This window comes from Salvelinus fontinalis, chromosome 40 (genome assembly GCF_029448725.1).
Source record: "Salvelinus fontinalis isolate EN_2023a chromosome 40, ASM2944872v1, whole genome shotgun sequence".
NCBI classification, from domain to species: domain Eukaryota; kingdom Metazoa; phylum Chordata; class Actinopteri; order Salmoniformes; family Salmonidae; genus Salvelinus; species Salvelinus fontinalis.
In genome coordinates this window covers 24,172,304-24,182,747 of record NC_074704.1, presented here as the reverse complement: position 1 = coordinate 24,182,747, position 10,444 = coordinate 24,172,304, and positions in this window count along the sequence as shown.

Genomic DNA, 10,444 nt, shown 5'->3' with positions numbered 1-10,444 from the left:
TTGACCACTTTCCCAACTATTTAGACAAAAAGTAAACAACAATTGCATTTCAAATAATGAAACTGAGATGTATGCTATGCTCTGTTTTATTGATGCCCCCACCCCTGGGGGCAGAGGCGCTCCGAAGGAAGGGGTTCCCCCTTTCCAGACAGTGTGTCTCTCTTCCCACTGATCCACCTCCTGCCCAGAGAGGACTTCATGAGCTTCCTCCTGACTTCCAAATATGTTGTGATAAAATAACGTTTTTTAAATTGATTTCAAACTTCAGTAATGCATCCTTGTCTTCTGTACTCTATTATTACAGTTTGCATATACTGAGGTATTCTAGTAGTGAAATATGTGATCTAACTGCCTGTCACGCTGTCACGTTCCTGACCTGTTTTCTGTTGTTTTGTATGTGTTTAGTTGGTCAGGACGTGAGCTGGGTGGGAATTCTATGTTGTGTGTCTAGTTTGTCTGTTTCTATGTCAGCCTAGTGTGGGTTCTCAATCAGAGACAGATGGTAGTCGTTGTCTCTGATTGAGACTCATATATAGGAGGCTTGTTTTGTGTTGGGATTTTGTGGGTGTTTGTTTCCTGTCTCTGTGATTGTCTGCACCAGATAGGTCTGTCTTGGTTTCTGCACATTTTGTTATTTTGTATGTTTGTAGTGTTTCACTTGTTATTTTATTAAACAAATTGAACACTAGCCACGCTGCACTTTGGTCCAATCCTTGCTACTCCTCTTCGGATGAAGAGATGGAAGAAGCCCGTTACACACGCCCTGTCCTTAGAGATCCTTTTTATGTCTCTATTTTGTTTTGGTCAGGGCGTGAGTTGGGGTGGGCATTCTATGTTTTGTGTTCTATGTGTTTGGCCGGGTGTGGTTCTCAATCAGAGGCATCTGTCTATCGTTGTCTCTGATTGAGAACCATACTTACGTAGCCTTTTCCCACCTGTGTTTTGTGGGTAGTTATTTTGTGTTTCTGCACCTGACAGGACTGTTTCGTTTTCGTTCATTCTCTTTGTTATTTTGTCCAGTGTTCTGTTTAAAAAAAAAAAACATGAACACTTACCACACTGCGCTTTGGTCCACACCTAATTCAACAGACGATCGTTACACTGCCCCACAATCCAAAGTAACAAGGTTGATAGTGTGGTCTATCAAAGTAATCAGACCAATTATTTGACTAAAATAACTGCTTCAACTATCATACAAATACTTTTAAAGAGTCAAAGCAAGTCCCACCAATTGTACTTAATGTACAATTACCATCTTGTTGAACATGTTATTACTCCAACTTTGTGAAAGTGACAAACTGACATGTTTTTATTTACACCAAACACCTTTATGCCTACAGTATCTTCATACAGTGGCGTCATTAGGCCTGTTTTTGGTCCAGGCCTGAACTTTTTGATGGTCCAATAAAAATACATAGTTTCTATAAACCAGACATCACTTGCACTACGCAGTGTGTTTAAAAAAGCAATGTTTGACTGTCAAACTTAATGACAGAAATAAACACTGCAATAGGCAGGATCAGGCACTGCATGAAGCCCCTGGAGTGAAGCAGTGCCTGCTGTGATTGATCAGGATTTCACAAAGCAGTGGACAGCCTACATCCCTTGACCCCTCTGCCACCCCTACAGAACCAGTTACATGTCAAATTCATCACGCAGCAAAACACCTGTCACTCAGTCAGTCAAAAAAGCTATCAGGTTGAGCACAAGCAGGCAGCCGTGAATGAGTTGGAGAGGGCAGAACAGCCAGAAAGTCCAAATGCAGCAGCAGAGTGAACTGCAGGTTTGTGCATGGTTAGTGGTAGCTATCTAGTAGCTAACTAGCTAGTGTCCCTCACCATTGGGGCGGCCGCGTAGCCTAGTGGTTAGAGTGTTGGACTAGTAACCGCAAGGTTGCAAAATCGAATCCCCGAGCTGATAAGGTACAAATCTGTTGTTCTGCCCCTGAACAAGGCAGTTAACCCACTGTTCCAAATAAGAATTTGTTCTTAACTGATTTGCCTAGTAAAATAAATAAGATAGGGGTTGGAGAATGCTACTGAGCTAGTGTTAGCGCTCAGTATCCTTAAGCTATTGGGTGTCAGTCATTGCTATTGAACCTTTTACTCCAGTTGACTAAATCAGGGTCAAAAAAGAGTGTTTCTTGGTAGTCTCTCAATATTACACTTTATATATATATCACAGAAGACTGAAATATAACATTATTGACATAGAAACACTGGATTTTCTGCAGTTTTTTTATTCATTATTCATTGTGAAAAATATTAATAACATTCCAACCATGGGGCCACTAGGTCATTTCACTGCAAGAAAGGGCTATTAATAAATTATGTTTTTATTTTACATTTTAAACGTTTAAAAAGGTGTTTATTTCCAGCGAGTGTATCTGATGAGTTTTGTATCTGTAGCTTCTTCGGCTGGCTAGCCACTTCGGTAGCTACTGGTTGGCTAGCTAGCTGAGACCGAAGAGATGAGGGAATGTTTTTCTGTCTGAAGCACATATCTTCTAACATTGACACAGTGTCCCCCTGTGGACTGAACGTGAACTTTACTACAACTAGATATTTAACCCTGTTTAAAATGGGCAATGTTGAGGTGGTAGAACTGGCAAAATGAAATTAATCGTAGAGGTTTTATAATATATTCCATTTCACAGGTGAACATAATTGGCTCATGTCTGTTATTTCCATTCAAATTGGTGAAATTATTTGATGAAGCTTTTATTTATTTGTATTATTTTTTTCACTTAGCGACATACTAAATTTTTTTTTTTTTTTTACTATTTTCTACATTGTAGGATAATAGTGAAGACATCAAAACTATGAAATAACACATATGGAATCATGTAGTAACCCCCCAAAAAAGTGTTATACAAATCTAAATATATGTTAGATTCTTCAAAGTAGCCACCCTTTGCCTTGATGACAGCTTTGCACACTCTTGGCATTCTCTCAACCAGATTCATGAGATAGTCACCTGGAATGCATTTAACAGGTGTGCCTTGTTAAAAGTTCATTTGTAGAATGTCTTTCCTTTTTAATGTGTTTTAGCCAATCAGTTGTGTTGTGACAAGGTAGTAGTGGTATACAGAAGATAGCCCTATTTGGTAAAAGACCAAGTACATATTATGGCAAGAACAGCTCAAATAAGCAAAGAGAAATGACAGTCCATCATTACTTTAGGACATGAAGGTCAGTCAATCTGGGACATTTCAAGAACTTTAAAAGTTTCTTCAAGTGCAGTCGCAAAAACCATCATGCGTTATTGATGAAACTGGCTCTCATGAGGACTGCAAACAGGAAAGGAAGACCCAGAGTTGTGGCACAGCCCGGGAAATTAACCCACGTCTGTAGTAACGCATGTAGCACTGCATGCGATGCAGTGCCTTAGACCACTGCGCCACTCTGGAGACCAAGACAGCTCTGTTGCCCAAGACAGCTCTGTTGCCCACAGTGTTGATCTGCACTACTTTGTTAGTGTTGGTGTCCTCTGTCTCCTTGGAGATTTGAGACACTCAGGTGGGGTCAGTCAGCCAGGTGTTAGAGGCTGACCCTAAAGATTGTCAAAGACTCCAGCCACCTGAGTCATAGACTGTTCTCTCTGCCATCGCACGGCAAGCGGTACCGGAGCGACCAAGTCTTCTAAACAGCTTCTACCCCCAAGCCATGCGACTAATCAAATGTCTACCCAGATTATTTGCAATGCCCCCACCCCAACCCCACACCTGATGTTTTGAGTTTGCATACCAATATTACATTTTGCATAACATAAGCCTGAAATGTAAGAATGTTTCTTTGGTCATTCTTTACATTTTTGGTTGATTTGGAGACATGAATCCAACAAGACAAAGTACAAATCTGTCGTTCTGCCCCTGATCAAGGCAGTTAACCCACTGTTCCTAGGCCGTCATTGTAAATAAGAATTTGTTCTTAAATGACTTGCCTAGTTAAATAAAGGTTAAAAAAAATATATATATATATATTTGTTAACTTGTCGACCACTTAATGGGCTATTTAATGTATTTGAAAAGTGATATTGAATTGTTTTTGGTTGTGGTCCCGTGTGGCTCAGTTGGTAGAGCATGGCGCTTGCAACGCCAGGGTTGTGGGTTCAATTCCCACGGGGGGACCAGGGTTCAATTCCCACGGGGGGACCAGGATGAATATGTATGAACTTTCCAATTTGTAAGTCGCTCTGGATAAGAGCGTCTCTTAAATGTAAATATCAACATTTTCTGCATGGATAGCTCCATCTGTGCCACTGACTTAGTCTGGCTTTAATTCCAGTTTGTCTACAAATTAACAATTTATGTGTTCGATTCACCTCCCCATCTCAATCGAAAATCAAAGTTAAAGAATAGGACTAAATCAAACCAAAAACAAATGCACTTGAAAAGAAGTTAGATTTTATTTAGTCATATTCTTTAACTTTGATGTTTGGTTGAGATGAGACGTGACACCAACATATCAATTATTAACTCAATTATTAACTAATGACTCATTAAATATCATTACATTTCAAATCAACCAGAGCTTGAAACCAAGCCTATATGTCCTGTCTATTTTTTGTTGAATCCAGGATTGAATTGAAATAATAGCTGTTGATGAATTTGCAAATGCAATGTAGGCCTAAATAGCATAATTGAAACTCCAAATGGTTCCAAAACTCTGCAACCCAACTTCTCACCCACACCAAGTCCTGGCAGCACATCACCCCTGTCCTGTGACTTTTTTTCAGAGTGTAGTGGTTAAACCGTGCCCTATAACCAATTAATAGGAATTGTCAATAGGTAGGGCCTACATCTATCTGTGTTTGAGTGTTTCACTATTTGAAGACACATTAGTAGTGTGTGTAGAGGCAGTGGTCACCAACCATCCTAGAGATATGTTCTCTGGTAGATTTTCACCCCAACCATTACATATCGCAGCAGATTCCACCAAACAAGTTCTTGGTGAGACGCGAATGTGTAATTGTGTGTAATAGTGTAACTTCCACTTTTCCTGTCAGGGGATGAGATTACAGTTGGGTATAGTAAAGTCGGTGTTCGAGTAGCTGGTGATGACAATGTAAAGAAAAAACACAACTTTTTTGTACTTTATACCATCAATGACTTCTCTGTTGCTGCATTATACCTCCTATCCGATTATGTTTAGCTAACACCCTATTACTTTCACCATGATCTTTTTTCCTCTCACAGCCTTCCAGAATTTGACTAGGCAAGTCAGTTAAGAACAAATTCTTATTTACAATGACGGCCTACCAAAAAGGCAAAAGGCCTCCTGCATGGACGGGGGCTGGGATTAAAACTAAAAATAAATTATAGAAAAAATATAGGACAAAACACATATCACGACAAGAGATACAACACAACAGTACATAAAGAGAGACCTAAGACAACAACATAGCATGGCAGCAACACAACATGACAACAACATGGTAGCAACACAACATGGCAGCAGCACAAAACATGGTACAAACATTATTGGGCACAGACAACAGCACAAAGGTCCAGAAGGTAGAGACAACAATACATCACGCAAAGCAGCCACAACTGTCAGTAAGAGTGTCCATGATTGAGTCTTTGAATGAAGAGATTGAGATAAAACTGTCCAGTTTGAGTGTTTGTTGCAGCTCGTTCCAGTCGCTAGATGAACTGAAAAGACGAGCGACCCAGGGATGTGTGTGCTTTGGGAACCTTTAACAGAATGTGACTGGCAGAACAGGTGTTGTATGTGGATGAGGGCTGCAGTAGATATCTCAGGTAAGGGGGAGTGAGGCCTAAGAGGGTTTCATAAATAAGCATCAACCAGTGGGTCTTGCGACGGGTATACAGAGATGACCAGATTACAGAGGAGTATAGAGTGCAGTGATATGTCCTATAAGGAGCATTGATGGCAAATCTGATGGCTGAATGGTAAAGAACTTCTAGCCGCTCGAGAGCACCCTTACCTGTCGATCTATAAATTAAATCTCCGTAATCTAGCATGGTTAGGATGGTCATCTGAATCAGGGTTAGTTTGGCAACTGGGGTGAAAGATGAGCGATTATGACAGAGGAAACCAAGTCTAGATTTAACTTTAGCCTGCAGCTTTGATATATGCTGAGAGAAGGACAGTGTACCATCTAGCCATACTCCCAAGTACTTGTATGAGGTAACTACCTCAAGCTCTAAACCCTCAGAGGTAGTAATCACACCTGTGGGGAGAGGGGCATTCTTCTTACCAAGCCACATTACCTTTGTTTTGGAGGTGTTCAGAACAAGGTTAAGGGCAGAGAAAGCTTTTTGGACACTAAGAAAGCTTTGTTGTAGAGCGTTTAACACAAAATCTGGGGAAAGGCCAGCTGAGTATAAGACTGTATCATCTGCATATAAATGGATGAGAAGGCTTCCTACTGCCTGAGCCATGTTGTTGATGTAAATTGAGAAGAGCGTGGGACCTAGGATCGAGCCTTGAGGTACACCCTTGGTGACAGGCAGTGGCTGAGACAGCAGATGTTCTGACTTTATACACTGCACTCTTTGAGAGAGGTAGTTAGCATACCAGCCCAAAGACCCCTCAGAGACACCAATACTCCTTAGCTGGCCCACAAGAATGGAATGGTCTACCGTATCAAAAGCTTTGGCCAAGTCAATAAAAATAAAAATAGCAGCACAACATTGGTTAGAATCAAGGGCAATGGTAACATGATTGCGGACCTTTAATGTTGCAGTGACACATCCATGACCTGAGCGGAAACCAGATTATATACCAGAGAAAATACTATAGACATTAAGAAAGCTAGTCAGATGATTATTGACAAGTTTTTCCAACACTTTTGATAAACAGGGCAGAATAGAAATAGGCCTATAACAGTTAGGATCAGCTTGATCTCCCCCTTCAAATAAAGGATGAACCGTGGCTGCCTTCCAAACAATGGGAACCTCCTCAGAGAGGAGAGACAGGTTAAAAAGGTCAGAGATAGGCTTGGTGATGTAGGAGTACAATTATACACATGGATAACATAGAAATATAAAAGATAGCTGAACATTGGAGTAACGAGCCACATGTTGACATAGATCATGAGACCGTGGTAATGGAAATCTACTGGGGGACGTTCTGACCCTCTGACCCTTGTAGATTCTCCATTGTGTTGATAGATTGCCCAGACATGTTGGTGCCAGGGTGTTTTGACACACTAGATTTATAGTCTACTCATTCCACTAGAAAAGCATACATACCAGAGAAATATGCCTGAGATGGCTGGACACTAATGAACAAGAAACACATAGTCTGCTGATTCCATTTGAGTGAAACTGACCAGACACATAGACGCCTATAAGCAATTGGATGCCCTAGAGAGGGGGGGGCACAAAGAGTGCATTGATTTAGTGGTGAAGGGAGGGTCCGGCCACCATTATAAACTGATTGAAGGCAGATGGTGGGGAATGACTTCATAGGGGACGGACAATACTATGTGGGTATAAATATAAAGGACTGGACTTCTGAGAGGGGGTGTTCGGTGGGACATTCGAGATGGTCATACTATTGTAAATAAAAGCATGTTTTTGATTTCACAAGTTCTGATAAAGCGTTATATTTCTGAGATGATTTTCCACGACATATTTGGCGAGCTGAGCCAGGAGGGACAGGGACTGAGATATGGCGATCAGGGCTGGAGATAGTTTCTTTGGACAATCTTGCAAACACTATGGCCACAACTATAAAAAGGTAAGCTTGTTCTTACATAGTTGAAATGTTTGTATGAATTGCTTCAGAGATCCTGTCTCAGCGAGAGGGGCGCCATGTAAGTCTCTCTTTCAAATTTCCTAAAAAGAAACCAGTAAAAACGAAAGAACTTTTGAATTCAAATAAATTTGCATGTATGTGTAATTTGGGGAATTGTATTAAATATAATTGCATGCGCATGTATAGAGAATGAGTGAATAGGCGATGTGAACTTTGCTTGTGTTAGGTGTTTAGTGGAGCATGCGCTCGTTCTGAGTAGACCGTTCGAATGTGTAGCTTAAATGATGTGCTTGTTTGCGCCATCTGGCTGAGATGGCTGGCTATAATGTCGGACAGCTCATACGGTAAAAACAGATAATGTAGGTAGAAAATCCTGTGATACCTCTTCAATAAAATTAGTAGAAGGAATGCTTGGACAGGTTACTTATGAATAATGGCTCTAAAGATAACAGAGAACTGCATAAATAAGTAGTTAGAAAGCCACCGCTCTTTAAAAAAGGAACATTTTTAAAGAGGTCTGATTGGGTGGATATTTAGTAAATAAATACTTCATGGATACCGCCCCAGAACGGGGGACTGAACGGATGAATATTTAGAAGGCAGGAAAAACGTTAGCCCGATTGTGCGGCGTTCAACTGCAAAAGTAGCTTATAAATATTAGGTTGTAGGAAAACGTTAGCCCGATTGTGCGGCGTTCAACTGCAAAAGTAGCTTATAAATATTAGGTTGTAGGAAAAACGTTTGCCCGATTGTGCGGCGTTCAACTGCAAAAGTAGTTTATACGGTCGAAACATAAATCAGTAGTTAAATAAATATTTCATGGTTAACGCTCTGAAAGGAGGACTGTACGGATGAATATTTAGGACGTTTGCCCGATTGTGCGGCGTTCAAATGCAAAAGAAATCCTGCGAATAAAAAAACGCTCTGTCTAGCTAACAGGGTTTTGTAATTCAGTAGGTCACGCCACAATACTACTCTAATAAAAGAAGAAAATATCAGTATTGGGGGGTGGGTAGGATATGAAGACAAGCTGATCCGATTAGACAGTATTCTCTCGTCATATCGTAGAAATCCTATTAGCCTAGGCTTATGTTGAACAAAGGGATTAAGTCAATAAAGAAAGAACTGAGTTGTTTTGAGGTAAAAACAAAGGGATTGAATGAACGGATGAAACATAAAAGGATGAATGATAATGTTGTAAGAAATGAGTAGATCTGTGTAGAGATAGAACATTAGGAAGAAAGAAAGGACAGGTTGGGTTGTGTGTGTGTCTGTGACCAACTGCTGGTAGGAAGAGGCATGCGCAAGCCTCTCTGATAGTTAACTGAGTGTAATTTGAGAAGGAGAGTGCAGTTAACTGCTATTAGGCAGATGGAATGAAATTAAGAAACATCGAAGTAAAATAAGTTATAATCAAGGATAAAAACACTGATGTGATAAAATAATAAGCGACCATAGTAGAATACTAAAAAAAGTGTTAAAATAAATAACCATAAAGATAATAAAAGAGGATTAAACCAAATAGTGTGTAACAAGACAGAAAGTAGAATCGTCGATAAATTGAAATTGTACTATAAAGTTAAAAACGAATCTAGGTTAGTTAAGATAAATAGTGATAAATAGTGAAATTCAGGACAGATTAAGGATTCACGAACGGTGTAACAAAGGAAGAGGAAAAAAGAGGCCGTCGATCACTCTGTACCCACAGAGACTGCGGTCTAAAAATAGCCTGAAGGACAGAGACCAGAATATGAGGTTTGTTTTACTAAAACCATGAATCGGGAATTAAACAGTAAAATGGGATAAAAGACAATGAAATAATAAGAATATAGAGAAGAGGTAAGAAAGTATAGACAAAATAAATTAATAAAGGTAAAAGTAAGACGTTAGATAGAGATCTTAACGGAGCAGGCAGTGGACTGGTGTGACTCAGTTGGTAGAGCATGGTGCTTGCAACGCCAGGGTTGAGGGTTAAATTCCCATGGGGGACCAGGATGAATATGTATGAACTTTCCAATTTGTAAGTCGCTCTGGATAAGAGCATTTGCTAAATGACTTAAATGTAATGTAAATGTAATCATAAAATTGATTAGAATTATAAAATGAATAAATAATGATATCTGTAATGGGAAAAACACAGTGATATTTGAAGTATTGTATTAGAATAAGACATTAAGTCATCTGTAGTATTCAGAAATAATGTCTGTACTATATAGAGCTTGGTTTGAGAAGAGAAATTAAGTGATGTGACAAATGCATTTTTAATTGGAAAGGGGATTCGCTCTACCTTGGAAAAATAGTAAATAAAAGGTGTATAATACATGGGAGTATTTAGGAAAAAAATACAATAATTAGTGGCATGACAACAAAATGACTGTTTCCATAGAATAGGGAGAGAAGGACACTATTACCTGATAAACAGGATAAATAGGACAAGGGAATTAAACAGTCACATGGGACCAAAATGTGAAGCTCGATTTGCAGGCGTTCTGATGTCAACATTCTATCATCAGAAAATACATTGCGATGGGGGTGTGTGTGTGGTTCCTCTAATCCTCGCAGACGTGCGGGTGATTGGCAGAACTATTGACAAGATCTAAGTACCAATAAGAAAATAGCTCTCTGTTCTGGATATAGGTATATCGGGTATGGGAAAATTAGTGTAATGTGACATTAGAACTTAGTACGGTAGTAGGAAATGCCGCTATACAAGAGTT